A 13,325-nucleotide genomic window follows, 5' to 3' on the forward strand; every position below is an offset into this window, starting at 1 on the left:
CCGCACTGACCGGAGGCGGCTCCGGTGGAGACCCTCCGACGGTCAAGTCAGAGAGGAGACTAGGCAACAGTGAGGAGAAAGCAAAGAACTCAACAAGAGAGAGGGGGCAAGCCTGTGAGTTTCGAAGGGCCTCTGGCACTGTAGTCTTCCCCGATATATATAGTGGAGCGTAGTATGGCGCCGTCATTAATGGCGCAGACAATTGAAGAATTATCAACTCACTGTAGACTGTCAGAGTCGTCGTGAAAGTGTCACATCGCTTGGGGCAGTCAAATCACTAGGGTTGACAATGCCCTAGGCGGGATAATGCCCTTAGGCGGTAGTGCCGCATGCTGCTGTCAGGACTGACAGTCTCTGGCAGTAGTATGACGATCGGAGGAGTCGACCGACCTTAGGTCGGTGGCCAGTTGAGTGGCATCGGGTGGAGATTCGGACCCCTCCGACGGTCGGTCGGGCACGTCGCGGGAGTCGGCCATCGGACCCCCTGGTGTAGTCGGTCGGTAGAGAGCCATCGATCGGTTGGTCACCGCACCCGACGACCGATCGGTCGGTCGGTCGGTCAGGTATGCTCGATTATAAGTCGGCATGAGCGGGGTCGGTCGGTATTCCCCAACAGTTGCCCCCCTCCACTCCTAAGTCGGACGGCGCGCTGGCCGATGTCTTCATTTGGGCAGTAACGCCGGGCGAAAAGGAGTGGATTCACTGTGTGCCAAGTTCTGACCGTACCGCGGGTCGATATGATGTCAGGCGTCTCATGAATGCTGAGCGATTCGCTGGCGTCAGATGTCCAGTCGGTGTCAGATGTCCCATCCCGTCGGCGTCAGACGTCCTGCAGGTGTCGGACGTCCCGCCGGTGTCAGACGTCCTGTCGGTGTCAGATGTCTCATCCCATCGGGAAGGGAAACCGTCGTTCCCGCCGTCCCTTCGGGGATACGAAACGTCGCGGCCTTTACGCCATGTGGCGTGCGGCCATTGGGACGGGTTCGCTGGAGCAGATGGAGGTGACGTGGCTCAATTTGAAGAGAGGTGCGTCAAACAATCGGACCGACGGACGGCCCGGATGACGCCACGTGGCAAGATCTGGGGACTCCTTGTTGGTCGCGCCTTCATCTCGACCGTCGGGGGGTACTATATATACAGGGTCGCCCCTATTTAGTTTTTACCCCCCCCATTTCGCTGTCGAGACTCTGCCCGTGTAATTCCAGGTACTCCGTTTTCCTTCCTTTCAGATTTTCTTCTAAGGGCTTTCCCCATCTTCTCCGCCTTCTCGCGATCCACTTCTTCTTGTTTTGCTTTAATCCATGGACAGAACATCCCCACGAGGTGGTCGGTCGGGAGAGCCGACTGACGACAATCAGTCGACCCCGGAGGTGGAGGTCTCTTCACTTTTGGGGCCGAACGTCGATCGGCTCCGGGAGCAATACCGCATCCCGGGGCAGTTTCGGCTGTTCGCCCCTGGTGCCGACGATCGGGTTAACAGCCCGCCTGAGGGCCAGGTGGCCTTCCACTTGGAGGACCTCCGAGCCGGCCTTCGTTTCCCGATCCCGGAGTTCGTCCGAAACATTCTAGACTATTACGGGCTGTGCCCGGCACAACTCGCGCCGAACTCAGTTCGGCTAATAGTCAGCTTTGCGCTTCTGTGTCGGCTTTTGCCGATCGATCCTCGGATCTCCCTCTTTCGAGCTTTCTTCATCCTCCAACCCCACCCTAAAGCCCGAGGGTGGTGGTACTTCAATCCTCGGAAGGGGCTTTCCTTCATCACTGGTCTTCCGTCGTCCATTCACGGATGGAAGAACCAGTTCTTCTTTGTGTCGTCTTCCACTCCTTGGGGGTTCCCTGTCCGTTGGGGGAATCTCCGAACCGAACCGAATGAGAACAGTCGGGTGGAAGCCGAAGATCGGGAAGACTTCCACCGGCTAAAAGATATCTCGATGCCGAAGCAGAGGGAGCTCATCACCGAGCAGGTCCTGTACGACGCCGGCCTCAGCCCGGTCCCTCGCTTAGGTCGGTTTTTCATTTTTCTTCCTCTTTTTCTTCTTTTTGTTTCTTCTCTATGGTACTGACCGTCTGTCATTGTTTGCAGATATGCCCCCGAGATCACGATTGACGATAGCCGACGTACGTCAGTACGCCGTCCGAAAGAGGCCGGCGCAAGGGGCCGGACCGTCGCGGCCTCCCAAGAGGCCCCACATAGCTCCGTCGAGTGAACCGACTGGGTCGGGGGCGGAGCCCGTCATCGCACTGTCGGCGCCGACAATGCTTGTCGAAGTCCCGTCCGAGGGACCGTCGGGCGAGGGCGCCGCTTCGCCAGAAAGAAGGGTGGCTGAGTCGGTAGATGGCACGCCGGCCGCCCAGTAGGCAGAGGAGGATCGGGAGGAGGCTCACGAACCAGAGCAACCAGTGCCCGCTGCTGCCAAGCCGTCGGTCGAGACTCGGTCGGGCTCAAGCCTGCCGTCGATCTCCGACGTCAGGGCCTGGGCGTCCGGCCGAGGGAAGGCCCCCATGGCGTCGGGCGATGAAGGACGGTCGGTCGGCGGAGGATCGACCGACTTCCCACTCCCCGAAGGTGCAACGGGCCTGGCCAACCACGACTTGGCCAGGAGACTATGACAGGCGCTCCTTCTTCCTGCTGACATCGAGGTGATGAAGAACCAGCGTGTCTCCGACATGCTGTCTTCATTCTATCCGATGATGATCCGGGTAAGGTCCTCTCTCCTTTGTCTTCAATGTAGTTCCCGTAAGTTTGGTCCCTTAACGGTCGGTTTTGTTTTGTGCAGCTGGTCTTCAATATATCCGAGCTAGAGGCCGGATACCGAAAGTTCGGCGACATACGCGCGGCCTGGAGAGACAAGGTCGCGGCCCTTGAAGCCGACAAGGTCATCCTGGTCGACCAGCTGCAATAGTCGGTCGAACGGGAGGGCCGACTTGAGGGGGAGGTCTCCCGACTTACGGAGGAGGTCTCCCGACTCAAGGGAGCCTTGGCAACGTCGGAGTCGGAGCTGCAGTCGGCCAGGGGCAACGTGAAGAAGAAGTCCCGGACCGTCCGTCGACTTCGGCACGAGCGAGACAGCTTCGCCAAGGAGCTGGAGGCCGACCGCGAGCAGCTCCGAGCAAGCCTCGAAAATCTTGCTAAGGCCGAAAAAGGTCTGTCCATCGCGCAGGCCGACGCAGACATCGCGAAGGCCGAAGCAGAGTCGGCGAAGGAGGCCATAGGTCGGGCCGTCGAAGACTTCCGTGACTCGGAAGAGTACCGAGAAGAGCTTCTGGAGAGCGGCTTCCTTTCGTATCGGGTCGGGTACGAGGATGCTCGGGAAGCCGTTCGAAGCCTGTACCCGGAGCTTGATCTTAGCAGCATAGTTCTGCCAGAGTCGGAGGCCCCAGCTGCGGAGGAGACGGCCGAACCAGTATCGAAAGGCCTTTCCACCAGGGTGGAAGCCGAAGGAGACGCAGAGCAGGCTACCGAAGATCAGGCGGCCCCGACTGCCGAAGCCAGAGTGAGTTCGCCGATCGTCCCCTGTCGTTATCTAGTGGAGGAGGTCGACTCTGATGATTAGTCGATTTTTTGTTTTTCTTTTTTGCTTTCGCTCCGACTTGTATTCAGGCTTCGGTCCAACATTGTAAAGCCTATTTTGATCTTCAATGAAATCAAAATCTTGGACTTAAACTTTTTTCCTCCGCTTGTCTTTCTCTTTTCATGTGTTGTGGAATGCATTCGAACACGTAAGTCGCTAACCCATATAGATCAGTTAGGACGTTCGGAATTCGTGCCGTCACGAAGGTAGAACAAGTCCCGACTTTGGATCGGCCTTTCGATGGTCGAGGGCCTGAGTCGGGCATCCTTCGCCCGCCTGTGAGTCGAAAGCCGACCGACCGTCGGATAAGACTTGGCAGTCGGGTCTCTTTCAACGCAGTCAGTCAAATGTCGTCCGGCGCGTTCACTCGGAGAAACGATGATAAGTCGGATCCCGATACCCTTGTGTCGAGTACTGCACCGCGTGATATACGATGGTAAGCCGAATATCCCCCGACCGACCGTGGCTCGATCGGTGAGTCATGGATGCGATAGTGGTCACTTCGTGTGATAGACGGTGGTAAGTCGAATATCCTTCGATCGGCCGCAGCTCGATCGGTAAGTTGCGACGGCGGTCGCGCAGGCATTTCGCTTTTCTTTGGTCGGGGCTCGATCGATAAGTTTGCCGATCGTTTGGCCCAAAAGTTCGACTGTAGAAGGAGTGTCAACTCCCGTTGCCGTGGATGGTTCGACCGTTGTGAGCACCCGATACATCGTCGGCGGTCGGTCCGTCGGTTTCACGTGGACACTAAGTCGAGTTGTGACATCGGGACTCGGCCTTCCTGGCGAGCGTCGATCGTCAGTTGAAGAGTGAAAACTCCGAAATGTGGAACTGGATTTTATTCCGAATGAACAAGTACAAAGTTCATTGTGATACAACTTCAGGTTGTCAGCGTTCCAGGTCCGGGAGATCAATTTTCCTTCCAGGGTTTCCAGTCGGTAAGCCCTCAGCCCGTAGGTGTCTGCTACCGTGTAGGGCCCTTCCCAATTCGGAGCTAGCTTTCCTTGGTCCAGAGGCTTCGAGACCTCCGCTTTCTCAGGACCAAGTCCCTAGACCTGAAAAGCTTTGGCTTGACCTTGGTGTTGTAATACCGGCTACTCTCTGTCGGTATGAAGCCATGTGAAGTTGAGCCTCGTTCCGTAGTTTGGGGAGGAGGTCTAGGTCGGCTCTCCGGCAATCAGAGTTGTTCGGCTCCTGATACTGCTCGACCGTAGTTGATGGCAGCTCCGATCTCGAGCGGTATCATTGCCTCTGTCCCATAGGCCAAGCTGAAAGGCGACTCCCGGTCGGGACACGGGGGGTCGTTCGGTAAGCCCATAGGGGAGTTCAACTCGTCGACCCGGAGGCCTTTGGCTTCATTTAGTCGGGTTTTGAGCCCGTGTAGTATGGTCCGGTTGGTCACCTCGACTTCGCCATTGGACTGTAGGTGCCCGACTGAAGTCAGTCGGTGCGTAATGTGAAACCTCGTGCAAAAGTCTCTGAAGTCCTAATTGTCGAATTGTCGCCATTGTTGGTGATAATGGTATATGGCAACCCGAATCTGAAGATGATGGACTTTTGAACGAAATCCTCCATCTTGTGCTCAGTAATCTGCGCCAAGGGCTCGGTCTCCACCACTTGGTGAAGTAGTCGATGGCGACGACTATGAACTTTTTTTGGCCCGATGTGGAGGAAAGGACGAAATGTCGACCCCCCACTGAGCGAAAGGCCATGGAGTGACAATAGGAGTGATTTGGCTGACCGATCGGTGTTGTACGTTGGCGTACTTCTGACATGGTTCGCACTTCTGGACCAACTCAGCTGCGTCCTTCCTCATGGTGGGCCAGTAGTAATCCCTGTCGCAGGACTTTGTAGGCTAGAGATTTGCCCCCAAGTGACTCCCGCAGATTCCTTCGTGCACTTCTCGGAGAGCATAATCTGCGTCGGTCGGTCCCAAGCACCTGAGCAAGGGAAGGGAGAACGACCTTTTGTAGAGTCGGCCATCCATGATCACATATATGGGAGGCGACCATCGGAGCCGCCTGGCCTCCGTGGGATCTTCAGGGCTGATCCCGTCGGTCAGGAACCGAACAATCGGATCCATCCAGCTTGGTTCAGCTGTCAGTTGTAGCATCTCTTCGACCTGGTCGACACTTGGCTACTCGAGGTTCTCCACGAACGTCCGGCCCAAAGAGTCGAAAGACCGAGGTCGCCAGTCTGGAGAGTGCATCGGCCCGGGCGTTCTCCGACCTAGGGATGTGAAAAATTTCAAAATATCCGAGGCGCGTTATGAGATCCTTCACTTTCTGAAGATATTTGACATGGCTGGATCTCGCGCCTCGAATTCACCTTTGACCTGCCCCACGATCAGCTGAGAATCGGAGAATGCCCGGAGGCTGTCGATCCCAAGTTCCTTGCCATCCTCAAGCCGGCGAGGAGCGCTTCATACTCGGCTTGGTTATTGGAGGCTTTGAAGTCGAATCGGAGGGCATACTCGGTGACTACCCCATCCGAGTTGGTGAGCAGGAACCCAGCCCCTCCCTTGAGCATTTGAAGCTCCGTCGATGTGCAGTACCCAGGTGGAGGCCGGGTCAGGCTCAGAGACCGTGTCTCGTCCGAGGTCCGCATCTTCCGACCCTTGGTCGGTCGTCGGGCATTCGCGATGAAGTCGCCAGGACCTGGGCCTTTAAGGCAGGTCGCAGTCGGTACTGTAGGTCGAACTCGCTGAGCTTCATCGCCCACTTCGCCAGTCATCCCGATGTATCAGGTCGGCGCAATATCGCCTCAGGGGCTGGTTGGTGAGAACCACAATGGCATGTGCCTGGAAGTATGAGCGGAGTCGCTGTGCGGAGACGGTCAGGGCGAAAATCATCTTTTCATCTCCGAATATCGAGCTTCAGCACCGCGGAGACTTTGCTGGTATAGTAGATAGGCTGATGGTTCGGTTCTCATTTTCTCAGACGAGCACCGAACTGACCGCCTCAGGGGAGGTGGCCAAATAGAGATACAATGTCTCCCCGACCTCCGGCTTCACAAGCAGCGGCGGGGAAGCCAAGTACCTCTTCAGATCTTCGAAGGCCCGTTGGCACTCATCCGATCAAGAGAAGCCCTTCGCCTACCTCAGAGTTTTGAAGAACGGGAGGCACCTTTCAGCCGATCGAGAGATGAACCGGCTGAGAGCGATGATTTTTTCGTTCAGCTGCTGGACCTCCTTCTTGGTGTTCGGATGGCGCATGTCGATGATTGCCTTTATTTTCTCAGGGTTAGCCTCGATTCCTGCTGAGAAATGAGGAATCCGAGAAACTTCTCCGAGGTCACCCCAAAAGCGTACTTAGTCGGATTCAGCTTCATTCGATGTTGTCGTAGAGTGCGGAAGTTTCTTCGAGATCCTGGACATGATCCGAAATCTGGCACTTTTCACCAGCATGTCGTCCACGTATACTTCCATGTTGCGCCCGATCTGATCTTTAAAGATCTTATTGACAAGTCGTTGGTAGGTGGCGCCGGCATTCTTCAGCCCGAAGGGCATTACTCGATAGCAGTAGAGGCCCTTGGGGGTCACGAAGGCAGTGTGCTCCTCGTCTTCGGGTCCATCGGATCTGATTGTACCCGACAAAGGCGTCCATGAAGCTGAGCAGTCAAAATCCGGACGTCGCATCCACCAGCTGGTCGATCTTTGGAAGTGAAAAGCTATCTTTTGGACATGCCCGATTCAGGTCGGTGTAGTCAACACAAATCCTCCACTTTTGTTGGCTTTCTTGACCATGATAACATTGGCGAGCCAATCGGGATATGCGGCTTCTGTGATGAAGCCCGCCTCGAGCAGCTTGTCCACTTCTTCATCGATGGCCTTCTGTCTTTCGGGAGCAAAAGACCTTTTCTTCTGCCTCATCGGCCTCATCGTCGGGTCGATGTTGAGTCGGTGGGTTATTGTCTCCGGGGGGATGCCCGACATATCTGCTGCCGACCAAGCAAATATGTCGCGTTGGCCATCAGCAGCTCCGTCAACCATTGCCGTTCTGGGTCGGATAGTTGAGACCCGACCCATACCTTCCGGTGGGGCTTTCCGCTATCGGGATCGACACGAGCTGTTCGACCGCGAGCCCCGTTCTTCCTCCTCCCGTTGGTCTAGTTTGTCGATCGTTAGGGAGCCCCTCAACTCGTCGTTTGAGTGGAGATCTAGAAGCATCGCGAGCGAGCTGTTGGTCTCCACGCATCTCCCCGACTCCATTTTTGGTCAGAAACCGAACCAAGAGATGGTACGTTGAGACAATCGCCTTGAGGGCGTTTAGTCCGGATCTTCCAAGTATGGTGTTATAGGCCGAAGGTACTTGGACGACCGCAAAAGTCAAATGAACCGTGCTTTGTCGTGGTTCGGTGCCGACCGTCACGGGCAGGGTAATTTCACCTTCCATCGTGATGGCGTCCCCGGGAAGCCTATCAAGGGCGTAGGGACCCTCTTGAGTGGTCGGTTGATAATCGCATCCGGGAGAAGGTCGAGTAAAACAGAACGTTCGTTGAACTTCATTATCTACAAAAATTCTTTTTACCGTAGTTCGCTATCGTTGCCGAGACAACAACAGCATCATCGTGGGGAGTTTGGATGCCCCGAACGTCTTCTTCCGTAAAAGTAATCATGTCGTCCGGGCGCAGCTTCTTCGTGGGCTCCCCTCCAGCAGACGTCCCCGGGCTAAGTCGTTTGGAAATCATATTGATGACCCCGGCTGTCGGCTGATTAGTGGTCGCTTCCTCAGTCGGCTGGGTCATCGGTCGGCCACTGGTCGAGTCGGCGGGTTCCTCCGAAATTTACCGAGATACCCTCGGTGGATGAGAGCTTCGATCTCATCTTTAAGCTGGATGCATTGCTCGGTATTATGGCCGTGGCCCCGGTGGAATCGACAGTACTTCCGTCGGTCGAGGCCTTTTGCCTTCAGAGGCGGAGGCCGTCGCAGGTATTCTTCCCCCTCGATCTCCATCAAAATCTGCGCACGGGGAGCAGAGAGAGGAGTGTAGGAGTCATACCTGGGGCGTGTCGGCCTTAGAGTCTGCCGTCGGGACGACTTCTGGTTTCGTCGTGGAGGCGAGACCCGACCATCGGTCGGGGGCCTGCTAGGTCCGGCGGGGTCCTGACCCTTGCTTCGCTTCTCCTTTGGGCCCTAGAATTCGGTCGAGCATCGGTCGGAGGCTCCTTCGTCCGCGTGCATGTACTTGTACACGGCTCCAATAATTCAGCATACATCCGGGGGAGGGTCTTGTCCAGGGAGTAAGTGAACCGGGACGCCTTCAGCCCTCGTTTCATGGCCGAGATGGCCATGTCTTCGTTGAGGTCCCGGACCTCAAGCGTGGCCGTATTGAATCACGCCACGAAGTGTCGGAGCGTCTCATTTTCTCCCTGTTTGAGGGAGAAAAGGCTGTCCGATGTTCGCGGCGACTTCCGGCTGATGCTGAAGTGAGCCACGAAAGAGTGCTCGAGCTGCCCGAAGGAGTGGATACTTTTCGATCGAAGATCGGAGTACCAGACCCTGGCAGCTTTGCGGAGTGTGACGGAGAAGCCGATGCAAAAGAGAGCGTCGGTTGCCCCCTGAATCGTCATGAGAGCTTTGTAGCTCTGCAGGTGGTCGATTGGGTCGGTGAAGCCGTCGTAGGGCTCCACGTGCGGCATCTTGAACCGACTGGAGATCGATTCGTCGAGAATGAGTCGGGAGAGAGGTTGGGCGGTCTGGAAGTCGACGTCGTTTGAAGACTTCTGTCCGTCCACCTGCAACTGTGCAAGCCGACGGTCGATTTCCTCGAACCTGCGTTCGTAGTCGTCCGTCCGTCGGTGCTGGGAGACCCCAGGAGTGGAGTCTCCGGAAGATTTCGAGAGGGAGGCGGACGGCGTTCGCGGTCGCTTCTCCTTCCTCGCTCGTTTCAGCTGGGAGGGAGAAAGCTGTTGGGACCGATGGGCATCGCGCCGCGGCCGTCCCTCCTCCTCTCTGTGGGAGCGCTGTGGCAGGCGCTCCCGCAGAGGCGACGGAGATCGACGCGGGCGTCGGCGGCTGCTCCTGGAGGGCATCGGACATGCCACCGATTGTCCGGTCGGTGATGGTGGCAGCCGTACCGGCTGTTGCTGGAGGCTTTTGACCGCGTCCGTCAGCACAGTCATCTGCCGTACGATCGCCACGATCTGCGCCTCCGTGGTCACCGCGGGGTGCGGAGAGCTGGGTTCCGCCGCGAAGGGTGGAGGAGAGGCCTCTTCCCGATGGAAAGAGCACCTCGCCAATTCGGTGACTCTCGATCGTTGAGCTCTTGTCTTTGTCATTAGTGTCTATCCCCTTCCTGGTGTGCCAATCTGTTGCGGCCAATCCCCTCGTCGCCTGATCGCCGGGAACGAGTGCCTGCAAAAGAAAGTCCGCACTGACCAGAGGCGGCTCCGGCGGGGACCCTCCGACGGTCAAGTCAGAGAGGAGACTAGGCAACAGTGAGGAAAAAGCAAAGAACTCAACAAGAGAGAGGGGGCAAGTCTGTGAGTTTCGAAGGGCCTCTGGCACTGTAGTCTTCCCCGATATATATAGTGGAGCGTAGTATAGCGCCGTCATTAACGACGCAGACAATTGAAGAATTGTCAACTCACTGTAGACTGTCAGAGTCGCCGTGAAAGTGTCACATCTCCGTGGGGCTGTCAAATCACTAGGGTTGACAATGCCCTAGGCGGGATAATGCCCTTAGGCGGCAGTGCCGCATGCTGCTGTCAGGATTGACAGTCTCTGGCAGTAGTATGGCGATCAGAGGAGTCGACCGACCTTAGGTCGGTGGCCAGCTGAGTGACATCGGATGGAGATTTGGACCCCTCCGACGGTCGGTCGGGCACGTCGTGGGAGTCGGCCATCGGACCCCCTGGTGCAGTCAGTCGGTAGAGAGCCGTCGATCGGTTGGTCACAGTATCCGACGATCGATCGGTCGGTCGGTCGGTCGGGTATGCCCGATTATAAATCGGCATTAGCGGGGTCGGTCGGTATTCTCCAACAATACGTTTAAAGTAATCTTATTTCAGGGCTTTCAAAGATTTTATTAGAAGTACAATAATACTGGGTTATAACTGCATTGTGAGCCGAGTATCTCTCATGTCGAAATGACTTTATTCTCGAATCATGACATTGATCATGATTGAACCGTATATGTTGCCTTATTTAAAAGAAAAGGATTGATCCGCACATAGTCTACTTGGACCAATTCCACGATATAAACTAAAATTAAACATTTGTGCCAAGCATAGGGTTATAACTACATTGTGAGTCGAGTATCTCTCATGCCGAAATGATTTTATTCTTGAATCATGGCATTGATCATGATTGAACCATATATGTTCCCTCATTTAATAGAAAAGGGTTAGTCCACACAAAGTCTACTTGGACCCATTCCATGATGTAAACTAAAATTGAATGTATACGCCAAGTATAAGGTTCCAACTAACTACATGGCGACTCTGAGTATCTCTCATGTCAAAATGATTCTATTCTTGAATCATGATGTTGATCATGATTGAGCCATATATGCTCCCTCATTTTAAAAAAAAGCATCAATCCACACGTAGTCTACTTGGACCAATTCCATGATGTAAACTAAAATTGAACGTATAAGCCAAGTCTAGTTCAGTGTAATAGTTCCACTTGCGGCTAGGATGCAAAGTGAGTGTTAGACCAAAAAAAAAAAATCCCTCTCAAATTCTACACAATATGTTTATACTTTAATTAAATCCAGAAACACCAGCAATATATCATTGTTCAACTCTCCAATTATCTTACAAGCAGCCCAAAGCAATGAAGGCTACTTCATCATCTTGACTTGAAATTGAAGTATAGCTGGGTTCGATTACATCCATTGGGCCCAATATGGAGTACACCGCTTCTTTTAATTGGATCACATAGCCACCGCTTTCCGATGCACATTTAATACCTGCAAATTAGTATTTTCGTTAAAAATTTTATCTGACGAAAATGCTCTTCATGACTTCTTGATACTTTATATGGCTTCCTGCCATGTGACTTCATGTGAATATATATGATTTCCTGTCATATGACTTCTGTGAATATATATGACTTTCTGTGAATATGTATGATTTTCTGTCAACATATATGACTTCTTGTGAACATATATGACTTCCTGTCAACATATATGAGAACATATATGACTTCTTGTCAACATATATGATTTCCTGTGACCATATATATATTCACAGAAAGTCATATATGTTCATAAAAAATCATATATATTCATAAAAATCATATATGATCACAAAAAGTCATATATATTTACAAAAAATCATATATATATATATATATATTCATAAAAAATCATATATGTTCACAGGAAGACATATATGTTCATGGGAAGTCACAGAAAGTCATATATATTTACAGGAAATCGTATATATTTGCAAGAAGTTATATATGTTCATAGAAAATCACTTACAGAAAGTCATACAAAATATCAGAAAATCATAAAAAAAAATTTTATGAAGGGATGTCATAATTTTGGACTGATATTTTTGCCATACAAAATTTTTAAACGAAAACACCAACCTACAGATATTAAATGTACATCAAAAAGTAATGACTACATGATCCAATCAGATAAAGTGGTGCACTCAACGTCAGATTTTCTACACCGCATGTGGTGCACAAAGAATTACTCTAGCATCAGTGTGCTGCTGTAACATATAAAAATACTGGCCCTCCTCTTGTCCGGGACGCCATGGGGAAGAAACCTCACATAAGGAGAAATTTTTAGGTGCACCTGGTCCACCTAATAATTTCTCTGATATAAGAGCCGATCGGCCAAAGAAACCCATAGCAAAGAAGGTGTTGATCTGGCTCCTTTCAGCCCACCCACTTTGCTATCTGATGGGCTTGGATTCCACCTTTGCTTGACTTCAAACTATGGCCTGACCCGATCAACGTCTCCAACTCCATTGGAGCTAAGTGTGGGAATCCAAAACCCAGACTCTTGGCCTTGGATAGACCACCTCATCACGGACTGTCTTTTGATTTGGAATTCAGTGATTAAGATGAAGGAATACAAACTGAGATAACATAGATTACCCATCTTAGCTTTGATTTACTGGTGTATCCAGATAACTGCAAGACAAAGTCAGGAAGGAATACACCTCTCACCAAATTATTTTGTGCAGCTCTTATTGTATGTCACTTCATTTGTCTTGAGGTATTCCCACTCTTTTGATAAAATGTTGTATTTTCTTCTTCTTTTTGAGAATAGCGTAAGTTCTTTTCTTAGTGTTAAAGATCGTTGCATATTTACTGGCCAGAGAAATATCAGTGTTTCCAGACTAAAATATAGACCTCCAAAATGCTGCTTTATTGGATTAGAATTGTATTCGTTTCCCCCCAATGTTTGATGAAGAATGAAAACTAAAATAGAGCGAAATTGGAATATAAATAATAAAAATTAACAAAACAAAAGACAGTCAAGTGGTGTCAGGGAAAGACAACCAAAATAACAACTCCAAGGATTTCAATTTCCTTAAGCAGCAGTCATAGGTCCTTCCAGGAACCGTACGTGCTCCCCTTCAGGCGCGGAAAGTCCCCTCAATACCAACACACATCTAGCGGAACACCCTTCTCATTGGTAACTTCCTCTTCAACTTCGATCTCGTCGTCGCTGTTATAGATGAACCGTATGCGCTTCCCAGTGCACTCGGGCAATCTCACCAAGTCCTGCACTTGATATCTTGCTCAGACCTTCACATAAATTGTGAGAAAATTCGTCTCTTCTCTT

Source organism: Elaeis guineensis, chromosome 11, assembly GCF_000442705.2.
Source record: "Elaeis guineensis isolate ETL-2024a chromosome 11, EG11, whole genome shotgun sequence".
In the NCBI taxonomy this organism is placed as follows: domain Eukaryota; kingdom Viridiplantae; phylum Streptophyta; class Magnoliopsida; order Arecales; family Arecaceae; genus Elaeis; species Elaeis guineensis.